Consider the following 18,945-nt stretch of genomic DNA (forward strand, 5'->3'; position numbering starts at 1 on the left):
CTGGAGCGATGCTGCCTTCTCAAACAGCTGATCGGCGGGGGTCCCGTGCCCCTGCCGATCAGAAGCTGATGATCTATCCAGAGGATAGATCATCAGTTTAAAAAAAGTGCAGACCCCCTTTAAGTAAATATTTATAACATTGAGAAATCTTAAGGCCCCTTTCACACGAGCGCATTGTGCCCGCACGGAATCTGGACCCATTCATTTTAATGGGGCCGTGTACATGTGCATGTTCTATATTCTGCAATTTTCACGCAACGCTGGCCCCATAGAAGTGAATGGAGCTGCGTGAAAATCGCATACGCAAATGTGATGTGTTTTTCACGGATGGTTGCTAAGAGATGTATGTATACATTCAGTTTTTTATCACGCGCGTGCAAAACGCATTGCACCCGCACAATAAAAACTGAACAACTGAACACGATCGCAGGCAAAACTGAATGACTTTGCCTGCGAAATCGTGCATTTTTTACTGAACATATTCACAACGCATCCGGACCTAATCCGGACACGCTCGTCTGCAATGGGCCTAACTCTTTGTGCTGGCTTAATGTCAGGAAGCCGGGGACGTCATCTCCCCCCGGGTTCGGAGGGTGCGGCGTGGGATACGGCCTGGCAGAACCATGGGCACCCCAGCAGCTACTGCGCATATTTAGATATTAGCTGTGGCCTTGCTGGGGGAGGTCCCTGGTCCACACCCCCACCCTCTGGCTATAAATACCTGATTAGATCCTGGCTCAGTGCTGAGTTATTCCACCTTATGGTGAGACATACGAAGCTGCCTAGGCATTTTGTTCGCCGTTCCCTGCTGACTTTCCGTGTACCACTTTGACCAACCTCCGCTTCTGACCCTATGCATTCCGCCTTAACCTTGGATTTTGCCTGACTACTCTGGGATTTACTATTAATCCATGCAAAAAAGTAAAGGGGCTATATAGAAAAGAGATTTATGTTTTATGCTAGAAAGTGCCAAACGTAGCTGGAAATACAGAATCCAAGATATATTAAATGTGTTTTCCCTTTGTGCTAACTCTGAGAAAGAAAGAATATGCCCGTTCCCAACAACCTGTGCCAGATAACAAATATTATTATTTTTCCAATATTCATCCGCAGCCAGTTCATCTAAGCCCTGTAAATAATAATTGTGCCAAAGGGGCATACAGCAGAGGGATCCCTTTATTCCGAACCAGTTTCTAATAATATTCCAGGACTTGGTGAATAGCTTCACAGCAGCTCTATATTCCTGTTGGAGCCTAATTAATTGACCGGATTCCAAAAGAGCAAAGATATTATCATATGGAGAGTTCTTAACCAAGATTCTGCAAAGTGGGCTCTTCTCCCATTCGTAATACAACCATAACTGTGATGCTATAAAATAACCCTTGAAACAGTGAAGATTTAATCCCCCCTGTTGTAACGGCTTATAAAAATACTCCAGTTTGAGCCTTGATCGCTTTCTCCCCCAGAGTAAATCATTAATAATTCTCTCGATCAATTTAAAGAATTTATCTTCAATGCATACTGGGGAGTTCCTGAGAATATAGAGTAATTGAGGCAGAATCACCATCTTCACCAAAGATATTTTATCAGCTTTAGATAACAGGAGACGGAGCCATGTCTTTATTTTAGATCTCAGTCTAGTTATTAATGGGGTCAAATTGAGCTGTAGAAAATCTTCAGTCTTAAAATAAATAGTAATCCCTAAGTATTCAAGTGAATCAGAAATCGTCAAATTACTAAGCAACTCTTCAATCAAAGGTTCTAATCTATCTATGGGAAGAAGAATAGTTTTAGACCAATTAATATCAAACCCCGAGACTTCGCCAAAGGAGTTAACCACTCGAATAACCCTCGGAAGTGTAGTGTTGGTCTGTTGTAAATAGAATAGAACATCGTTGGCATATAGAGAGATACGGTCTTCCGTTCCCAACGTCCCAAACCCTTCAATCACGGAATCCTGCCTAATCCTAATAGCAAGGGGCTCGATATAAATATCAAATAACAATAGGGAGAGTGGGCACCCTTGACGCGTGCCTCTCTCCAGATAAAAACTCATTGTTAGCATCTTATTAATATTCAGCCTGACCTTCGGGGATTTATACAAAAGCTTCACCATATTGATGAACTTAGTACCAAATCCCATCTTCTCTAATACTCTCCAGAGAAATCTCCACTCCACCCTGTCAAAGGCCTTAGAGGCAGTCAAAGATAGGATGGAGTGAGAAACCCCCCGGGCAGACTGAATATTAGCAAACAAGCGATGCAAATTATAATGAGTACCCTTATTAGGAATAAATCAATTTTGGTCGGGGTCTATAATAGATTAAATAACTTTGGACAGCCTGTTAGTGAGAATCCTTGAAAAGAGCTTAACATCTGTATTTGACAAGGAGATCGGCCTATAAGAACCCATATCTAAAGGATCTTTGCCTTTTTTCAATATTAATACTATTACTGCCTCTGTCATACATTCCGGAAGACTGCCATCCTCTATTGCCTGAATAAATACCTATAGGAGGCAGGGAAGAACAACCTCCCCATATTTACAAAGGAATTCATATGGGAATCCATCAGTTCTTGGAGACGAATTTCCCGCACAAGCTTTCAGAGCGGCCTTTAACTCTTGCAAGGAGAGGTCCGCATCGAGGGATTCTCTTTTGATATCTGTAAGGACTGGAAAGGAAATAGAATTCAAATATAACTCAATTGCTTCATCTGAAACAGTATCCTATGATTTGTACAATTCCAAAAAATATTTCACAAATGCCTCTTTAATTGAATAATTGTACCTTCAGAAGAACGGATGCTAACTATCTCCTTTTTTTTTGTTCCTGATTAGAGATCACCCTGGCCAACATTTTCCCTCGTCGACCTGATTCAGAAAAATATTTTTGTCCCTTAAAAAAGAGTCTTTGCTGGGCCTTATCCAGAAGGAAGTCAATAAGGGCCTGGCTTGCCCTCTGCATAATTTCCCTAGTTTGTTCTGTATTTTTACTGAAGAACTCATCCATGCTGGCTACGGCTGCCTCTTGTAGATCTCTCTTTTTTCTAGTCTGACTTTTTCTTAAATTAGACATATTACTAATAAACACCCTTCTCATAAATGCCTTAAACGCATCCCACACAAAGTAGATCTTTGCTGAGTTATAATTCGTGTCCCAAAAAAATTCCATCTCCTGTTTAATCGATTTGTGGTTATCCATTACAGAGATCCAATGAGGATTTAATATAAATGGAGATCTAATACTATGTTAATCATCCATCATAGATAACTCAATGAGCAGAGGAAAATGATCGGATAGTGACCTATCCTTATATTTCATACATTTTACATATTTCAAGTAATTTTTACTAGTCAGGGCTATATCTATCCTAGACACTGATCTCCCAGATTTGCTGACACAGGAATATGCTTGTTTCCCCTTCCCTAGATGTTCCCATATATCCACAAAACCAGACAGAGGAGACCCCTGACGCGGGGTGTGTATGTTTGTCTCCATGGAAACCCTATCTCTTTCTGGATCGATAATGCAGTTAAAATCCCCAGTCTCAATGACTGGGCATTCAGGCCACCGATCAACAAAGGAATAAACAATTAAGCACATATAAAGAAAAAGGAGGGGGAATATAAATAAAGGCCAAGATACATAACTTCCCGTACAGGTTTCCATAAAGAAAAACAAACCTCCCCTGTTTGTCGATGGAGGAAGCCCGGGAGGCAAAATCGATTCCTTTATGAATTACGTTAATACAGTAACACCTCTTGAATAACTGGTATAAGTGGAGTGATAAGTCTGCGCGGACCAACCCCCACAGAGTCGAGAAATCTCTCCTTTAGTAAAATGGGTCTCCACTAAACCGACAATCGCAGGAAGATGTCTCCGGACTCGATCACAAACTGCCTGTCTCTTTAATTTATCACTAAGACCTCTAACATTCCAGGTTAGGATTCTAACTGAAATCAATTAAAAAACAATGATCCGCTTCTTCAAAAACCAGATCTCTCTCCGTGGACCATCCCTCCCTCTGTCCTACTCCTGCCCCCTCACAGTTTAAACATTATTTCGATCCAACCAGTCCATAGCCGAAGCCGGAGTTTCAAAAAGATGAGTTACTCCATCAAAAACTATCCAGAATTTGGCTGGGTAAAGAAAGGAGTACTTGATATCTTTGGCCTGTAGACGCTTTTTAACAGTTACAAAGTACATCTCCTTTCTTGGAGACGTAAAAAATCCGGAAAGAAGGACAATTTGTTACTATTGTGAAAAATAGGGGGGCATTCCCTGGCTCTCTTTAGGATCATGTCTCTATCCCGGGAAACAAGAATTTTTGCTAGAAGGACACAGGGTGGCATTCCTGGATTTGTTTTACCCCGGGAATTCGGTGGGCCCTTTCTATTAAGAACATGGGAGATAAATGTTCTTTTCCAAAATTCTTGAGGATCAAAGACTGGATAAATCCAACAGGATTTTTCTCTTCTGCCCCTCAGGAAGCCCCAGTGTTCTAACATTAGATCGTCTCGACCTGTCTTCCAGGAGTTGAAAAAAGTTACATAACCGTAATACCCCTTTAATTTAAAAAAGACAGAGATACTTCTCTGCATTGGCTTTTGGTCATAACTTGGTAATAAGGCCTGGATTGCTGGAGTTAGGGGAGAGAAGGACAGGCTCCAAACTCCACCTACTCCACTCATCATTTTGTGCTGACTTAGGGTACTTTCACACTTGAGGCAGAAGATTCCAGCAGGCAGTTCCGTCGCCGGAACTGCCTGCCGGATCCGTCAAAATGTATGCAAACTGATGGCATTTGCATTGAAATGCCGGATCTGTCTCTCCAGTGTCATCTGGAAAAACGGATCCGGCATTTATTTTTTTCCCCATTTTTTGTGGTTTGAGCATGCGCAGACCGCAAAAACTGATCCGTTTTGCCGCAACACTCGGGGCTGGATCCGGCATTAATGCATTTCAATGGGAAAAAAAGTGTTCTGGAATTTTGAACGGAGATAAAACCGCAGCATGCTGCGGTATTATCTCCGTCCTGAAAAGGCAGAAAGACTGAACTGAAGACATCCTGATGCATCCTGAACGGATTGCTCTCCATTCAGAATGCATGGGGGTGAAACTGATCAGTTATTTTCCGGTATTGAGCCCCTAGGACGGAACTCAATGCCGCAAAAAGAATAACGCTAGTGTGAAAGTACCCTTATTAGGACGCACCTGGTCGAGCTCTATAAGAAAAGTGTGAGCCTTTTAGACAGTCTCCAGCCTGAGCATTTGAGACTGTGTGAAAAGGGATCTGTGCGTATCAGGTTGTACGGACTGTATTGTTGAGGTTTTACCTTTGGTGCCAAGTAGCAGACCTTCACTGTGTCAGCTAGGAGCTATGCCTGCTTAGTTAGTGCCAGAAAGGAATAGGTTTTTCTTTAGCTTGTTTTCTTTCTGTTATTTTAATCTGATGATAAAACTTTGTGCAATTTCAACCGAGCTGCCGTATTATTGTGTGCCTGCTGCGGTGTGCGGTCTACCTCAGGACCTACCTAAACCCTTACACCCTTAGGCCCCATGCACACGACCGTATTCATTTGGAAGTCCTCAAATCGAGGATCTGCAAAACACTGATTCTGGTCGTGTGCGTTGTGCATTTTCCCATTCCGCATGTCCCACCCTATGTTAAAAAGGCATATTGTCCACAAAATGGGCAAAAATAGGACATGTTTTGTCTTTTTTGCGGGACAGCGGTACGGACATACGGATGCAGACAGCGGACGGTGTGCTGTCCTTTTTTATTGTAGCCATATTGAAATTAATGGGTCTGCATCCGATCTGCACCAAAAACATGGTCGTGTGCATAGGGCTTTAACCTCTTAAGGACATAGGGCGTACAGGTACGCCCTTGTGCCCTGGTACTTAAGGACACAGGGCGTACATGTACGCCCTGTGTATTTTCGATCACGGCCGCGCGGCGGGCGGTGATCGGAACCCCGTGCCTGCTCAAATCATTGAGCAGGCACTTGGGGCAAATGCGCTGGGGGGTCCGGTGACCCCCCCATGTATGCGATCGCAGAAAACCGCAGGTCAATTCAGACCTGCGGTTTTCTGCGTTTCCGGGTTGTTCGGGTCTCTGAAGACCCGATAACCCGGAACAGGATGGTGATGGTGGTGTGATTTCACCCCACCAATCACCATTGAGCGATCCTGAGTGGTGATGGTGACATCACCACTCAGGATCGCTTCCTGATTGGTCTGTGGGCGGTCCGGCGGCAAATTCAAAAGAGGCAGGCGCTCCTCTCTTCCTCCTTTTGTGTTCCGGAGCCGGAGGAGAGAGGAGCTGCCTGCACGTGTGTCTGCCAGCACCCCCAGGACCCGATCTGTGCCCCCAGGACCCGATCTGTGCCCCAGCACCCCCCATCAGGTACATAGGGACAGCATAGGGAAAGTTTGGTTTAGGCAGGGAAAAAAAAGGGAAAGTTAGTTTTTGAACTTTTCTAACTTTTATTGCATCACCCTAAGTTAGGGTGTCTGGGGTCCACAGCACAGCTGTGTGACCCTAGACCCCCCAGGGGTGCTGCCACTTGCCCCCCCCCCCATCCCCCTGCCCCCCCCCCACCTTTTTTGGGGTGCATTTTTTATTTTTTTTTGTGTACGCTGATTGTGGCCGGCACTTAGTGTCCGGCCACTGTTAGCGCATCGCACACCCCACCGCTGATCAACTTCGGACGGTTGATCAGCGGTTTTGATTTTTTTTCCCCACATTTTTTGCATTTTTTTTTGTTAGTTTATTTTATTTTTTTTCTGTTAGTTTTAGGGTGAGTTCGTGAACACCCGTGCCCCCACACACACGCACACAAAATAAAGAGTTACACACACGCACATATACACGCAGACACACACTCCCCTATGGCCCGCCGGACGTTCTCGGCCGAGGAGGCATACGCCCAGCTTGCCTCCGACTCCGAGAGTCCCAGTGAGGATGAGGATGACCCCACATTCCTGTTGTCATCCGCATCCTCCTCATCATCTAGCGATGATGATGAGCCCCCAAGGCGGCGGAGACGCCGCCAGGCGGAGCAAGGGGACCGCCATGTTAGGGACCCTGTGGCCCACACTAGTACGAGCAGCTCTGGGGCTCGTACTGGTTTCCCGGCCCACCAGTTAAATCCACCGGAGCCCCCTGCCGGTGAACTTGTCTGGTGTAGCCCAGAGCGATACGAGCCTGTGATTCCTGATTTTGTAGGCCAATCAGGAATCCAGATTTCCACAGTGGGCTACACTGAATATGACTTTTTTTGTCATTTTTTCAGTGACCCACTGGTATATCTGATGGTGGAGCAGACGAATCTGTACGCCCAACAGTTCGTCGCTCAACACCCGGGCTCCTTTTTGGCCAGGCCCGGTGGCTGGACACCGGTCAGTGCAGCCGAAATGAGGACATTTTGGGGCCTCGTGCTGCATATGGGCCTGGTCAAAAAACCCAGTGTCAGGCTGTACTGGAGTGGGGACGTCCTATACCAGGCCCCACTTTACAGTACAGCCATGACACGCTCCCGGTTTGAGGCCATCCGGAAATGTCTGCATTATTCCGATAATGCAGCATGTCCCCCCCGAGGTGATCCTGCCCATGACCGTCTGTATAAGATACGGCCGGTCATCGATCACTTTGGGGCCAAATTCATGGAGGCCTATGTACCTGGAAGGGAGGTCGCGGTTGATGAGTCTCTCATTGCGTTCAAGGGGAGACTCATTTTCCGCCAGTATGTGCCCTCCAAGCGGGCGAGGTATGGCGTAAAGCTATACAAAATTTGTGAGAGTACCTCAGGGTACACTTACAAATTTCGTGTGTACGAGGGGCGAGATTCCCGGATTCAACCCCCAGAATGTCCCCCCACTCTGGGTGTTACCGGGAAACTTGTGTGGGACCTTATGTACCCACTGCTGGATAAGGGTTACCACCTTTACGTGGATAACTTTTATACCAGTATCCCCTTGTTCCAGTCCCTTGCCGCCAGATCCACGTCCGCTTGTGGGACCGTGCGGAAAAATCAACGCGGCCTCCCTGCCCACCCCCTCCAGGTACCTATCCCCAGGGGTGAGACCCGTGCCCTTACCACTGGAAACCTGTTGCTGGTCAGGTATAAGGACAAGAGGGATGTCCTTATGCTGTCCACAATTCATGGTAACGGCATCACCCCTGTCCCTGTGCGAGGTACCGCGGCAACAGTCCTCAAGCCCGATTGTATCGTCGCCTACAATCGGTATATGGGAGGAGTTGATCTCTCTGATCAAGCCATATAATGCCATGCGCAAAACCCGGGCATGGTACAAAAAAGTTGCGGTTTACTTGGTGCAGGTTGCCATGTACAACTCTTTTGTACTATCCCGAAGCGCTGGCAGCACAGGGACATTCCTCCAGTTCTATGAGGCAGTCCTCAAGGCCCTGATCTTTTCGGACCGGGAAAGAGCAGGCCGGAGTACCTCGGGAACTGTAGGTGCCCGGATCGTCCCTGGCCAGCACTTTCCAGGTGTGGTCCCCCATACTGGAAAGAAGGGACGAACCCAAAAAAAGTGCAGAGTGTGTCGCAGGAGGGGGATACGGAAGGACACGACTACTCAGTGTGACACGTGCCCCGATCATCCGGGCCTCTGCATTGACGGTTGCTTCAGGGAGTATCACACTTCCATGGAGTACTAAATTTATATCCCAATTTAGCACTGACATCGGATAACAAAAAATGGTTCTCAGACCTGAGACACCCAAAAAAACTAAAATAATTTATTAAAAGTAGACATATTAGGTATCGCCGCGTCGGTAATAATCTCCTCTATAAAACTACCCCATGACCAACCCCCCCAGATTAACACGGTCAAGAAAAAAAAAAAAAAAAGTGCAAAAAAAGTTTTTTTTTGTCACCTTACATAATAAAAAGTTTAATAGCAAGCGATCAAAAAGTCATATAGCCCCCAAAATAGTGCCAATAAAACCGTCCGCTCATCCCGCAAAAAATGAGCCCCCACATGAGATAATTGGATAAAAAATTTTTTTTAAAAATGACCCTTAGACTTTAGAGATACCCAAAAAATAATTTGTATCAAAAAAGATAATATAGTCTAAAACCTAAATAATTGTAAAAAAAGTAGACTTATTAGGTATTGCCGCGTCCGTAAGAATCTCCTCTATAAAAATACCCCATTACCCAACCCCCCAGATTAACATGGTCAAAAAATAAAAATTAAATAGGTGCAAAAAAAGAATTTTTTTGTCACCTTACATAACAAAAAGTTTAATAGCAAGCGAAAAAAAAGTCATATAGCCCCCAAAATAGTGCCAATAAAACCGTCCGCTCATCCCGCAAAAAATGAGCCCCCACATGAGATAATTGGATAAAAAAAAAATTAAAAAAATGACCCTTAGACTTTAGAGATACCCAAAAAAAAGATTTGTATCAAAAAAGATAATATAGTCAAAAACCTAAATAATTGTAAAAAAAAAGTAGACTTATTAGGTATTGCCGCGTCCGTAAGAATCTCCTCTATAAAAATATCCCATTACCTAACCCCCCAGATTAACACGGTTAAAAAAAAAAAAAAAAAACGGTGCCAAAACCGCTATTTTTGGCACTTTTCCATTTCAATCCGTTTTTTCCGGTAACAAAACAAGGGTTAACAACCAAACAAAACTTAATATTTATTACCCTGATACTGCAGTTTACAGAAAAACCACATTTGTGGTCGTAAACTGCTGTATCAGTAAAAGGGAGGCCGCAAAAGGAAAGGACTGACATGGTTTCTGGAAGGCCGATTTTGATGGCCTTTTTTATTGACACCATGTCCCTTTTGAAGCCCCCCTGATGCACTCTAGAGTAAAAACTCCCCAAAACTGACCCCATCTAAGAAACTACACCCCTCAAGGTATTCAAAACTGATTATACAAACTTTATTAACCCTTTAGGTGTTCCTCAACAGTTAATGGCAAATGGAGATGAAATTTCAGAATTTAAATTTTTGGTAACCTTGCCTCACAAAAATGTAATATAGAGCAACCAAAAATCATATTTACCCTAAAAATAGTCCCCAAAAAAATGCCACCTTATCCCGTAGTTTCCAAAATGGGGTCACTTTTAGGGAGTTTCTACTCCAGGGGTGCATCAGAGGGGTTGAAACAGGACACGGTGTAAATAAACCGGTCCATAAAAATCAGCCCTCCAAAAACCAAACGGCGCACCTTTCACTCTACGCCCCGCTGTGTGGCCGTACAGTAGTTTACGGCCACATATTGGGTGTTTCTGTAAACGGCAGAGTCAGGGCAATAAAGATACAGTCTTGTTTGGCTGTTAACCCTTGCTTTGTTAGTGGAAAAAATGGGTTAAAATGGAAAATTAGACAAAAAAATGAAATTCACAAATTTCATCCCCATTTGCCAATAACTCTTGTGCAACACCTAAAGGGTTAACGACGTATGTAAAATCAGTTTTGAATACCTTGAGGGGTGTAGTTTCTTAGATGGGGTCATTTTTGGGTGGTTTCTATTATGTAAGCCTCACAAAGTGACTTCAGACCTGAACTGGTCCCTAAAAATTTAGTTTTTGTAAATTTCTGAAAAATTTCAAGATTTGCTTCTAAACGTCTAAGCCTTATAACATCCCCAAAAAATAAAATATCATTCCCAAAACAATTCAAACATGAAGTAGACATATGGGGAATGTAAAGTCATCACAATTTTAGGGGGTATTACTATGTATTACAGAAGTAGAGAAACTGAAACTTTGAAATTTGCTACATTTTTCCAAATTTTTGTTAAATTAAGTATTTTTTGGTGCAAAAAAAAATAATTTTTTGACTTCATTTTACCAGTGTCATGAAGTACAATATGTGACGAAAAAACAATCTCAGAACGGCCTGGATAAGTCAAAGCGTTTTAAAGTTATCAGCACTTAAAGGGACTCTGGTCAGATTTGCAAAAAATGGCCTGGTCCTAAGGTGTAAAAAGGCTGTGTCCTTAAGGGGTTAAGGAGATCTCATTGATATACTGCGGAAAAACAGGTATCTGCACTGAAGTTGACTTGGTGTGGATTTTCTGTCATCAACTGCCAAAAGATGGTGCATTTCACGCCAAATCCCATCAGGCTTAAACATCAACACCAGAATTCTGTGTGTGAATCCAGCCTTATAGATCCAGGAAAGCAGCCACAGGGAACTTTCTGAACGCATATTTTCTGCATTAGCAGAGATACTGTTGAACATTTGTGTTACCACTGGAGGGCGCTAACGGAATACAAATGATTATTAGGAAGTTTATGCTGGTGCTTTTACAGAAAAATACGGTGATCATCCCGGGAAACACGGTCCCTGTGTCACCTGCATCTCCTTAGCCGTCCGTGGCCCCGTCGCCTGACCTGATGTGACTGTATCAAGGAGTGAGAAAAACGTGAAGTGCACATGGAAGGTATCCGTATTTTCTGGATCCGTTTTTTGTGGACTGAAATACAGACACATCAATGTGCATCCTAAGTGAAAGTTTGATGCTGAAATATTAATGTTATGCAGTACGTCTCTCTTGCAGTGGCGGCACAGTGTAATTACGCTGTAATTATAACACTGTGCCACCTCTACAAGCGAGGCAACGACATATAGGTAATTTTGAAGCAGAAGCAGGGTGTTAGGGTTCCCCCAGCCGCTGCTGCCTGCTGCTGGGGGAACACGACCGGGTGAGCAGCCCACTCTGATGTCGGAGCCCCAGGCTAATCATGAGGTACACCGGGGCTCCAGAGCATCAGGACTCTCAGCCGGCAGCTCTACCCGGTGTACGTTGTTCCCTGCTCAGTATTAGGCCCCTTCACATGACCGTATTTTTGGTCCACATCCGATCCACATTTTTTTGTGGAAAGGATGTGGATCCATTCATTTCAATGGATCCACAAAAAAAAAACGGATGCCACACAGACCGAAAAATACATACGGTTGTGTGAATGCAAATGAAAAGCCGGCGCCTGCATGTGCAGATGTCGGTGAATTTCTAGTCCTCTGGCTCCTCCTGGTGTTTCCTTGCTGTAATTGAATACTCCTGTGGCTTAGATTTTTTAGATGAAACATCCAAAGTCGATTCGCATAAAACTTCGTTCTAATACTGTACTAAGCCAGAGCTCCGTACAGTATTAGAATGTATTGGCTCAGATGAGCCGAAGTTATCGCTTCGCGAAGTCTCACGAGACTTTGCGTAATAACTTCATAAATGAATTTGTACTGTAAAAAATTATTTCCCGAACTCGGGTTCGGTTCCAAGTGGTGACTTCGCGAAGCGATAACTTCGGCTCATCGGAGCCAATACATTCTTATACTGTACGGAGCTCCTGCTCAGTACAGTATTAGAACAAAGTTTTACGCGAATCGACTTCGGATGTTTCATCAGAAGCCGATTTGCTCATCCCTAGTGACTACATTTTTGGCTTGTGGCGATTTGGTATTGTTTTTGACTTTCTGGCATGTTAGTTTTCTCGTTTGCCTCTGGCATTATTAGTACCTCATTGTACGACTGGCATTTGACCCTTTACCATTATTATTCTTCTTAGTGTTTGTCTGTTTGTGTCGCTCTCACACATATTTCAGTATAGGGACTGCCGCCCAGTTGTGGGGTCACTGCCCAGGGTGACCGTGCAAGTAGGTAAGGATAGTAGCACCGGGAAGCCACTATCCCTGTTTGTGTGTGACAATAGTCGCCTTATCCTGACACAGGCCTTCAAATATATTTAGTTTGTTATACCACTGTGAGACTTTTTTTTAAGAATACCTTTAACCCAGAAAAACCCTTCAAAGAGGACCTGTCAACTCTTCCTGATGTGTCTGATTTAGTGCATTCCCCATGTAATAACCATTCTGGAGCATCTATTCTTATAGCTTTATGTAGTCATTCCTCTACTATTCCTGCTAGAATTTTATCAATAAAGGTACCACTGGGTGTTACCAGTTAGGGGTGTGTCCCTGCATAGTCTGACACTGTCCAATGAGTGCTGCCAGTGTGAAACTGTACAGGGACACACCCCTAACTGGTAACACCGTGTTGGCTCTTTATTCATAAACTGAACTTCTCAACTTCTTGCAGGGATAATAGAGCAACGGCACAACATACAGTTATAAGAATAGATGCTCCAGAATTTATTATAAATTATTTAGTAAAACAGACATGCCTGGAGAGCTGACAAGTCTTCTCTAAGCTTGGAAGCAAGGTCAACTTTCAGCAGGACAATGATTTAAAGGCATCAAAGGCCATAACAACACAGGAGTGGATAAAAAGCTGTTACTTTAGGTAAGTTATTTAGGTAAGTGGTTGTTTAAACAAATCGGCGGACAAATACGGAGTCGTAAATGTGAGAATTTGATTAAGCAGGATCCTAATTTGCATTAAAAATACTGGCAGGTATAATCTGCAGGGCACTGTATAGCCAAACACAGGATTAGACGAGTTCAAATCCTGTTTTTCAGCTGGAGGCCTCAGTTCTCTGCTTTGTTTTGGTGCCTTTGAAATATAAACCTTCTCCTGAATCCTAGGTTTATTATTGACTGTAGCAGAATGCATTCCAATATCCATTTATATCTAGCTCCATCCGCTTTAATTTTATCTTCGTACGTTTCTAGCCTCCGAAAGAGGAAAACATTTAGGCAGAATTTATCATGAGGATAATATCTGATGTTAGTTTTGGTGTTGGTGTACTTTGACTCAAATTTATCAAATGTTGGTGTATCTTTAAACGTAACACTTTTGTCTGGAAATGATACTCTAGTCTTTGTTTTTTTTCCTCCTCCCACGGATATAAGTTTCTGACTTTTTGAAAATGTCTTAGGCTGAGTTCACATCAGTGTTTAGCCTTTCCCTTCTCCTGCTCCGTTATAGGAGCAGGAGGACGGATTCGGCACATAACTGAGCTGAACGGAACCTACGGACCCCATAGACTATAATGGGGTTCGTTAGGTTTCCGCTCAGAGGAAAATTTTTGAAGCGGAGACAAGAGTCCTGCACGCACAACTTTTGTCTCCGCTCCAAAATCATCTTCTGAGCGGAAATCTAACGGACCCCATTATAGTCCGTAGGCTCCGTTCGGCTCAGTTATGTGCCGAATCCGTCCTTTTCGTTCTCCTGCTCCTATAACGGAGCAGGAGAACGGAAAGGCTGAACGCTGATGTAAACTCAGCCTTAGTGAAACCCATTTACCTAGCAAATCATGTCCACTTCCCTACCTACTTTTCAAAACTGGAGTGATTGGTATAAAAATGCAAAAAGTCACCACATTTTTGTGCAGGTAAGCCCTATTTAGTGACTTTTTGATGCCGAAATTGTGGAGTGCACGGCATGTTGTTTTTCAGGTATTTTGTGATCTTATCGGAACTTAGTATCTCTCCTGATACTAGTTATTTTCTCTTTATACAATAAAAAAAAACTAAAAGGTGGCTAGATGGACACAGGTGAGTTCCTAAAGACTTGCCAACAAAAGGAAAAATTCCATACGTCTATAAAGTATGAGTCTTAGGTTTTATTATGATCTTTTATTCTTGCCCATCAGTGTCGGAGTCTGACAGAAAAACTACAGATTTTCTGCAGTGGAATTGCGTTCGGAAAATGTGCAGCCTTTACAATAGCCGCAAATTGGATGAGATTTTAACAAATGAGTTATTAAGGGTTTACATGGCCTGATAGTGGGGCAGATTATAAGGAACGAATGTTCCTGCGAACGCTCATTCCTGTTAATTTGCCCATCTCATTCATTGGGTGACACTATAGTTCGTGCAGGCACCTAAATTATCGTTTCTGGGCAGCAGATTGTGTTGTCTAAATAGTGATCTCCTAGCCAAGAAACAATGCAGCTGTATGAAGACGAGCGATCGCAATAGCGGTTGCTCGTCCTCATACTGTGGAGGTGATCGCTGCATGTAAATGTACTGCTTCACCTCCACTGAATGAGCAGCTGACTGTCGGAAAGGAATGCTGTGTAAACCTGCCATTAGTCTGCTAAATTATTGCAGTGGGCCTGCCAGTTGTGGTTGTACCGACTCTGACCCTCCACCGCCTGACTAGACCTCGGACTTGTTTCACATATTTGCATAAATACTGCCTGCCCCTACTTTTGAATGTTTCCAGACTACGAATATTGCCTCCACTGGGTCAGCCAAGAGACAGCAGCCTAGTAGCTGCCCAGCGAAGGGGTTAAGGAGTGGGAATCGGGGGATCGCAAGGACAATGCCCTAAGGTCTAGCCCAAAGTCAAACCAGTTGGTTGGTGCAGTGGTTCCACACCCACTGATCGGAACAGCTGCATCCCATTTGGACCAGGTTAAATGGGCTATATCCATTCCTAACACTGCTTAATCATATATCCTTCCTTGTTAGGCGCTCTTACTGCATATAGAGAGGACCATGCAAAGTCCACTTGGCCTTATTCATTTTTAATTCACTGAAGCATAAGGTCAAAGAAATACAGAAATGGGTGGATAACTAAAAGGGGCATTTTCAAAGATCATATGAAAGTCTAATTCAGTCAAGAATCTCTGGAACTATTTGAAAATTGCAGTCTGCAGGCTTCATCTAATCAACCTGAAGCAAATCTGCATTGGAGGATTGACAAAAATTATTCCCGAACATTGGGCAAAGCTGGTAGAAATGTCCACAAACAGACTTAAATAGACTCTGTCACCTCTGAAAAGCCCCTACACTAATCAGTAAATAGTTAAAACACATTCATTCAGAATCTGTAATTTTCATCTTTCCACTCACTCGAGTTCCCCCGCTGTGTGCCTACAAATGGGACGTGTGCTGCATGCTGATGTATGGACACAGCTCCTAGACTTGATGGTATAATGGAGAAGACTCCTAGGACTCATTCATCAGCATGCGGCACACAGCCCATTTGTGGGCACACAGCAGGGGGAATGCAAGTAGAAAGAATACAGAATCTGCATCTTTGAAGCTACTGAGGACTGATTTCGAGGAGGTGGGGTGTGTGGGAGTTTCAGAGGTAAAGGTAGTTACGGAAACAGTGAAGTGCTGGCCTCCTCTGCCATTTCCGTATCTCCGGCCACCTGGGATCGGTGCTTGGTCCCATCTCGCTGTGGAAAGCAGTTATTGCCGCAGAGGTGGTTTTAACAAGTGCTAATTGAAAGAGGTTGTCTGGCTTTTAGATATTGATGACCCATCCTCAGTGTTGGTCATCAATATCACACTGGGGAGGTCCAGCACCATACCAGTAGACATAGCCTGAAGTGGAACATTCTGTCCAGTGTGTAGTGGCCTTGCCGGCTTAGTGTAGCTCAGCTCCCATTCACAGGGCTGTGCTATGAACTGAGCATGCGCAAGCTGTCCTGCGCGAGATTACAGCGCTTCAACTGTACAACGTCGGGGAAGCAGGGAGGGAAGTTGACGATATGGGGCGGTGCTGGGCCCATGAAACTCTGGTAACAGCCCCTTGGACTCCTTAGTGACCTAATTAGCATATTTATCAAATCGTTTTTCTGACTAAACAAAAGCGTCCCCAGTTATGGCACATGTATATTACGGATATGTTGGTGAAGATCTTGCAGCACATGTAAAGGGCTTTATATGCTAAAACTAGCTGACAGAGTCCCTTTAACTGCCACGCTGATCAGTGAGCAGGAACTAAGGGGCACATTTATTAAGCCCAGCGTTTTGGACGCCATCTTAATAACCCCTATACTTGGAGGTAGATCCGCTGGAGTTGTGAAGAGGCGCCAGCTTCTACGTAACTTTGGCAAATCTTCTGCCACTTCTAAATGTAAGCCAGCTACCTTGTTGTCTTACATTTAGACCATTTTCTACAACTAAAACAGATGTAGAAAATGGTAAATAAGACAGGCATACCAGCCAATTCCCTTTCCCACCACGCCCCCCTTTTTTAGACCTGGCGCGGGGGAAAGTGGGGGAAAAAAATCGCAGATTGCTCCTAATTTAGGCATGTTTCTGTTTGATAAATAACCCTCTAAATGTATAAATATATATTTTATCTATAGTTATGACTGTACTGTCCCCACTACTATATGAGGGAGCAGTGAGGGCAGACGCCCAGCAGATCCCAGCCCATCTTCCTAGTCAGCGCAGCACCTCACTGTTAGGGCTCTTGAATACGAGCGTATGTATTTTGAAGTCAGCAAAACCCGGATCAGCAAAAAATACAGATGATACGTCTGTGTGCATTGCGTATTTTGCGGAACGGAACAGCTGGCCCCTAATACAACAATACTATCCTTGTCCGTAATGCGGACAATAATGGGACATGTTCTATTTTTTTTTTGTGGAATGAACATATGGAAACGGAATGCACACAGAGAAACTTCTTTATTTTATTTTTTTTCCGGATTGAAATTAATGGTTCCGCATACGGTCCACAAAAAAAGTGGAACGGACACAGAAAGAAAATATGTTCATGTGCATGAGCCTTTAGGAAGAAGGCTGTCCCTTAGTAACAGCTCTGAAAAAGATCGCTGCTATCGGACATTTCAGCCCTAGTTTTCTACTATAAATACTGTATTTTTTGCTTCATTAGACGCTCCCGATGATAAGACGCACCCCAGGTTTAAGAAGAGGAAAATAAGAAAAATATATTTTTCATCAGACCTCATATCAGATCCTCAGATCAGACCTCCATAAATATCAGGACATCAGATCATACCCCCCATAAATATCAGGACATCAGATCATACCCCCATAAATATCAGGACATCAGATCATACCCCCATAAATATCAGGACATCAGATCAGACCCCCATAAATATCAGGACATCAGATCAGGCCCCATATCAGGACATCACATCTGACCTCCTTATTAGGACATCACATCAGCCCTTCATGTCAGAACCCCAACAGACCTCTGAACAGCTCACAATGTCAGACCTTCTATCAGCCCACATAGTGAGACCCCCATCAGATTAAAATAAAAACCATCTCTTACCTGTCCTGTGCCGCGGATCCTCTCCACCTCCGGCAGAAGTTGCGCTCCCCTGTCTTCCCAGCCTGCGCTGCTCTGTCACCTGGCTGCGTGCAGCGTCAGGTCATAGTGCGCGCACTAAGTCCTGACACTGTACGCGGTCAGGACAGTGCAGCGCCGACCCCAACAAGAAAGACCAGGAAGGGTGAGTACTACAAGTGCTTGCGGTGCTTCGCTCTCCTCTCCCGGCACCTAATTCATACTAGTGAGCGCTTTCATAATGTGCTCACTAGTATTCGCTTTGTAAGATGCACGTCCATTTTTCCCCCCACACAAAGCGAAAAATACGGTAAATGTTTTCTCTAAATAAAGTATATTAGAAAAATGTTCTCTACATCAGCAAAAAAAAAAGTTACACTTAAAGGGGTTATCCCACTTAGCAGTTTCATACTTACCTGCTGCCACCGCGCGTTCACTTCCTGGATTCTGGCTGGGGGCGGGCTTCATCTTGATTGAAGTCTTCTCCCGGCCGGGCCGCGCGCTGGACTGAACGCGCACGCTGCCGCGCATGCGCAATGTGACTTATTTCTGGCCAGTATAGTACAGAGCCGGCGTGCGCGTTCGCAGCTCTGTACTATTCTGGCCGGGAAGAAGTCACCGTCGCGCATGCGCGGCAGCGTGCGCGGCAGCGTGCGCGTTCAGGACAGCGAGTGGCCCGGCCGGGAGAAAAGAAGAAGTCTTCTGGGCAAGCGCGACCATCGGGATTTTGCGGAAGAGCGGTGGTCGTAACCAGGGGAGACCGAGTCACAACAATAAGGTAAGTGGGGGTGAATTTTCTCCTAATCGGTGGGAATTTGTTAATAAAGTATATTTACAAAAATGATCACTGTCAAATCATTAACAGATTTAACAGTGATCATTATGATGGGATAACCCCTTTAAGTTTATTTTTTTTAATCTGCTAACAAATATTAAAAGGGTTGTCAAAGTTATTTTTATTGATGACCTAACCTCAGGATAGGTAAT

Source organism: Bufo bufo, chromosome 9, assembly GCF_905171765.1.
Source record: "Bufo bufo chromosome 9, aBufBuf1.1, whole genome shotgun sequence".
NCBI lineage: Eukaryota > Metazoa > Chordata > Amphibia > Anura > Bufonidae > Bufo > Bufo bufo.